Source organism: Pan paniscus, chromosome 8, assembly GCF_029289425.2.
Source record: "Pan paniscus chromosome 8, NHGRI_mPanPan1-v2.0_pri, whole genome shotgun sequence".
Classification (NCBI taxonomy): Eukaryota; Metazoa; Chordata; class Mammalia; order Primates; family Hominidae; genus Pan; species Pan paniscus.
The window spans coordinates 144,510,881-144,516,882 of NC_073257.2; positions in this window are offsets into that span (position 1 = coordinate 144,510,881).

The window sequence follows — 6,002 nt, forward strand, 5'->3', positions numbered from 1 at the left end:
AAAAAAAAGATGTGGGATCTACAAGGTACAATTTCCTATTATCATCCATCTTCCCAGGAAGCAATTTTCTTGTCTACATATAAAAGTACCCTAACGCTTGAAGCAGAGAAAACCAACCAGGGACGGCTCCCATGCTGGGAGTCCAGGGCTTGCACAGCAATGCCACCTTCCCGAATGACCTCGTTCTGGGAAATAAACGGGAATATGTTCCACAGCTGGACGGCACCCAGGAGCTATGGGCAGTCAGGACAATGTGTCCCACAGCTGGAAGGCACCTGGGAGCTCTGGCAGAGCTGGGAGGCTGGGGAGGCCGGGGACCCTGGCTGCCACCCCCTGCCTGCATGTTTCTCCTGCTTGCAAAGGGGACAGTGCCCAAAGCCACTTGAGCCACTGGGAAAGTGGTGAGGGAGAACTGGGGTGTTGGGTGTCTCATTTCACTCTGCTGCACCCCCAGCTCCAGCCAGGGTGGTCGGCTCACTCTCCATCTACTACAAAGCCTCCTTGACTCTGGAGGGGCCCCCCAGTGCCCATGCCTCTGCAGAAACAAGTGTCCCAGCTCCAGCAGAGCCACCGCCCTCTGCCTTCCACCCTCTGTCCTCTGCCCTCTGCCCTCTGCCCTCTGTCCTCTGCCCTCTGCCCTATGGCTGGCCCTGGCTGTGAAGTGGTCTCCCTCTTCCCCTTTCTACCTGGGGCATGAGGACTGCCAGTCTCACAGGAGGCATTGTGGACCTGGGCTGGAGAGCCTGTGCAGGGCTCCGGCTGTGGTGGGAAGGTGCCTGGCCATGAGACGCATCACTCAGTGCTTCCTCGTGACCAGAAGACGTTGAGGAAGCAACGGTTTGCTCCCAAGGGACTGGCTCCCCCACATATGCACGTGTATATATACATGCACAGTTCATGTTCACAATGCACACATGTGTGCTGTGCACAAGCAAACATACACATATAAGATACAGTGCACACACATGTGCACATCCACAGAATATGTGCTCATACATGCATGTACACACATGCACACCATGTACGTCAGCATGCATCTGCAAGTACACAGTGCACAATGTGCACGTGCGCACACACACACACACACACACAGCTCTCTCCTGATCCTGCTACCCTCCCCTCACCTCAAAGGCAGGATCAGGGGCCTCCCTACCCATGTGATTCAGTGACACATGGCTGGGGCAGGGACCCGCCCCCTTGGCTCCCAGGTACACAGGCACCCAAGTCACTGCTCCAGAAACCGTCCCAGAGACAAGTTCCCCCGGACCGCTGCACCCGACAAATGGCTGCTGGGGCGAGACCAGCCCGGGGACTTGCCGCGTGGCACCTTGGGGCGCTCAGTAGCATGGCAAGACGCAGGCACTAGTCTGGCCAGGGCCGCAGTGGGGCGGGGGGTGCAGGTGGCCCCAAGCTGGTTGGAAAGAGGGCTCTCAGGTGCCAGGGCACGCCTAGGGGTGAGATCCAAGCCAGCCCCTCAGGCCTCAACAAGGCGGCTCCGGGAGGTGAAGGTCGGGCCACATTCCTGCGGAAGCTGGAACTCTGACATCAGATTTTCCATGCTAGCTTTGGGGGCGGAGCCGGCAGGGAGCCAGGAGGGAGCCGAGGCCAGCGGGGGGTGGGGCGGGGTGGCTGAGGCTGTTCCAGGTTCCACAGGCCTGAGGTCCTGCTGGCCTCCCCCTGGGCCTGGGCTGCCCACTGGCCGCCTGGAGCATCCCACGCAGAGGGTGACTTTCTCATCCCAGCACTGGCCTGGCTGAGTCACATGGGGGCTGGGCCAGGGGACTCTCAAAATAGCCTGTGCTGGCGCTCGCTGGACCAGCCGGGAAGTTATTATTAGGCTGCGGCAGGGCCTCCTCCTGGGGTAGCCTCTCCTCTCGGAGCCCGGAAGAGGGAGGGGCTCGGTCAAGGCTGTAGGGCTGCCAGATCACCAGGCCCTGGACACTCAAGCCGGGTCCCTCCGGTGGGGGCAGGGCAGGGGCTGCGCCCTCAGCCTGACTCCCACCCACATGCCCCTTCTTCCTGCACTTCCCAGGGATGACCAGGCACTGTACGGGGGCAGCTCCTGGTTTTCCTGCCCCGCGAGGACCTGCTGTTCCATCAGGAGGGTGACTTTCTTCCCCTGCCCGCCCTGGGGAGTCTCCCACGTCTGTGGGGCCTTTTCTGGATTCACTCGCTGCACCCACTGCTCATGCAGGGCCCAGTGCAAAACCAAACTGCGAGGCCACCCTTCAACAATGACTAAGTATTCGGGGCAAGTATGGGGCCTTGGGGGCAGCCACTCTGGGCCCTAGCTGCACCCCCATAAAGCCAGCCTTGCACCCTGTCCCCAGAAACCACTGACGTGGGGCCTGCAGGGGTGTCAGATACATCAGGGTGCAGCCGTCCCCAGGACACCTGAGCCAAGACCCTGTCTCCATGGAAACAATAGCTACCAGGCCAGCAGCTCCCAGCTCACCGCTGCCGCTCATGTCCAGGCTGTGGCCCTTGGAGTGGTCACTGCTGCGAGGGAAGGAGCCCCCAACAGCTCCCGTGAACCTGACCCTGGAGAGGGAGGCTGTGCTCTAAACCCCTCTCCTGAGTCTTCAGTGAACCCTTGTGCCCCTGGACAGGCACTGTTCTGGGGACGTGCTGGCCCCGCCCTCCCCTGGGCCGGCCCTGCTCAGCCAGAAGGACCACCCTAGTGAAGGCCAGTCCCCATCCCCATCCGAGGAGGGTGCACTTTTGCAACAGAGAAAGCCCCAGGCTCAACCCAGTCAGCGCTGCCTCCAGCCCGTGGGACCCAGAACACAGCTCCAGTCCTTCCACTGCAGAGACCCTGGGGGCAGGGCCTGGCCCCAAACGCAGAGACTCAGAGTTCGTGTGGATGGTTGACCCTGAAAGTAGCTTCATGTATTGTCTGATTATAAAAATGATACCCCTTGTGAAAAATACAAACTACAAAAAAGTAAAAGCAGGTTGTGTCCCCCCAAGACCTTTCCCTAGCGGTTCCTACAGCCGCTATTGAGGCCAGCGCAGGAAAAGGCGGGGCGCGGGCGTGAGGCCAGGTGCACCTGTGTCTTTGGTCCCGGCACAGCTTGGCGTGTCTCTGTGCTCCTCCCTCTGGAGAAGCCCTGCCTACGTTGAAGGGCACGTGGGCCGGCGGTGCCGTAACTTGCTCCACCCAGACCTGCCGATGGACATTTATATCACGTCTGCTTTTTTGGCCACTGAAACAAGCAGCCGAGGTGCCTTTGGGCCTGTATCTTTGCCCACCTTCTGATTGTTTTCTGGACAAATCCCCGAGGAAGACACCAGGTCACAGAGCACACCTGTTTAACATTGTGAAACCTACAAGGATCGGTGGAGATTTTATCCCTAAGGGACTCACGGCCTCTGCGGGGTGAAGGTCGGAGGCATGAGCCACACTTCCCAGACCGCTGGCCAGCTTACTCCCCAGCAGCCGCTAACCCTGTCTAACCCCTGCTGGGCTCCTCTTTCCTTTCCTGTAATCCCAGCTACTCCTCCAGGTGGTGAGAGCACCTGAGCTGTGGGGCTGGCACGAGGAGGCTGTGTTGCTGTTGTCAGGCACGGGGCTGTTTCCCCATGGAGGAGACGCAGCCTCTCTGGACAGCCGCCTCCCCCTCTGGTGTCCGGACACAGTGTTGTCACGCCCAGACTTTGCCTCCTGGTCTGTCTGCTCCGGGGAGGGTGCTGGGAAGAGCACTGCCATGTTCATTACCAACTGTTCAGCAGGGACCCCAGATGCTGCCTGGTCCCTGTGTCCATGAGCAAAGCTCCCCCGGGGAAGCCCCAGAGACGACACTGTGGCCTCGTGCTAACTCCCAGGAGGGAGGTCGGGTCAGAGGGCAGGAGGCCCCGTGGATGCTTCTATGTTTTGACCTCAAACCCCCTCCCACGGCCTCGAAGGTGAGCCTGCCCTGAGGGCTGGACTCTGGGATCGCTCCAAACAGCAGGATCAGCTGTCCGTGCTGAGGAGGTGTTCACGTCTCGTGCAAGAGAACACGGCCTCTGGGTCCAGACAGCACGTGAGCCGGGGCATCCTGGGAACCTTCTGGAAAGAGAGTGAGGTCTGTGGTAACCTGGGTTCCAGCCCGTGCTCAGCCTGGGGTGGCTCCGGTTCCAGTTCCTCAGGAAGCCTGGAGGGAAACAGCAACTCCCTCTGCAGCTCTGTCCCCAGATTTCCCTGTGCTGGGCGGGGCACAGCTGCGATTGCTTCGACTTCCCAAACACTAACAAGGATATCCCCTGGAACGGGTCTGCCAGGGACACCATCATGGATGGTGAACACCCAGGGGACGCCAGCCCCGGGGCCAGGAGGCAGTGTTGTCTGTGGGCGCCCCCAGGAATCGCACCCCAAGCCCAAGTGCTGCTGCCACTGGGCCCCCAGGTGGGCGCCGCTGATGTGATCGCTGGGCCCCTCTCCAGCCCAGGGTGGGGGTGAAGGCCCCGGAGCTGGCTCAGCCCACAGGCAACAGCAGGGCAGCCATGTACGCCTGGATCCCGTGGAGTCATCACCCCCCACTGCAGCCCCTGGGTGCCTCCTGGGCAGGCACCTTGGGAACCTTGGGAGTAGGGAGCCAAGGAAGGCCAGAGGGGTCCCCATGAGTCTCCTGGGGCCCCATCAAGGACTTTGGCCTCAGCTAGAGGGAGGGATGGGGACAGCAGGCAGGAAGAACGCGCACACAGGCCAGACGCACGCAGGCTCTGAGAGGGTTAAGGCAGGGCCCATGTTAAAACCATCCTCTCCCCTCAGAGCCCAGCGTATGATGGGGCCCAGGGGGTGAACCCGGGCTGGACACACCGACCTCAGCCTCGGCCCATCTCCCCAACCATGATGAATTACTGACACTCGGCCCTTACATACAGCCGGGGCCTCGCAGTGCCAGGCTGGGCTGCGGAGGCCTGGATGCCCCACTCATCCAAGCAGCTGATTCCGGCTGCTCAGGGCCTGCTGGCAATGCTGTCTGTTCCATCGCTCCAGGAAATGGAAATGTTCCTAAAACTTTCATGTCACAGCTGCTTTTACTTTGTAAGTTCATACTTAAAATAGCACCAGCGGCCTCTGTTTCACCTTTTCCGAGGTTGGAAGCGGTTTGCTCTCAGCTCCATGAGAAGACAGCGGGGGAAACGCGGCAAGGAGTAAAGCTTGGCCAGAAAGCATCTCTTCTTTTTATGTAACGCTGGTCTGTGAAGCTTATATTTTAAAAGTTAAGTAAATACTGGGTTTGTTCCATAAACTTATCTTCTCTTACATGGACTAGGAGGGTCGTGTGTGAGTAAAATGCAGCAAAAAGACACATGAAGCCCCCGGGAGATCGACTCTTCTCACGGCTCTTTCAGCCCCAGCAGCTGAAGTCAGTGGGGCCGTGTTCCACAAACACCACGGTGCCCTGGCCGGAAACGGGCTGCTCTCCTGACCTCCTGGGCCCCGTCCTCACTGCAGCCTCCGGGGGTCAAACTGACACTGTGCATCCCTTCACAGACAGGGAAACTGAGGCTCTCAGGTGCCGCCGTTCACCCACAGTCATGCCGCTAGCCAGGGCTGGGGCGGAGGGGCCAGGGCTGGAGGCTCCTACCCAGCCCCCCAGGCCAGAGCTGCATCCATTGCGGAAATGATGAGAAGTCGCCCTGGCCTGCTGAGAGGCAGCCAAGCCCCCAGACCTCCCTGAAAGGGGAGAGTGGAAGGTTTTCCCATGGACCTGCACAGGGCCAGGCTGTCCTGGGCACTCCCAAATCTCCTCAGCCTCCTCTGGAGCTCGCTTTCCTGAGCACAGTGTCCTGGGACTCTGCCTTCTCTGTCCACAGAGCACGAGTGGACAGGGCTGCATCTGGCTTTGGGGGTCCCGGAGAGCTCCCTGGCGCCCCACACCCTGGCTGCACCCTGATCCAGCCGGCCCCAGGAGTGGACTCGGCTCTGCAGGTACCAGTGGCGGTGCTGACGACAGCCCCTAACTGTGCTGGTCATAAGCAGCTGGACACCAAGGAGTCTCACCAGCCCATCT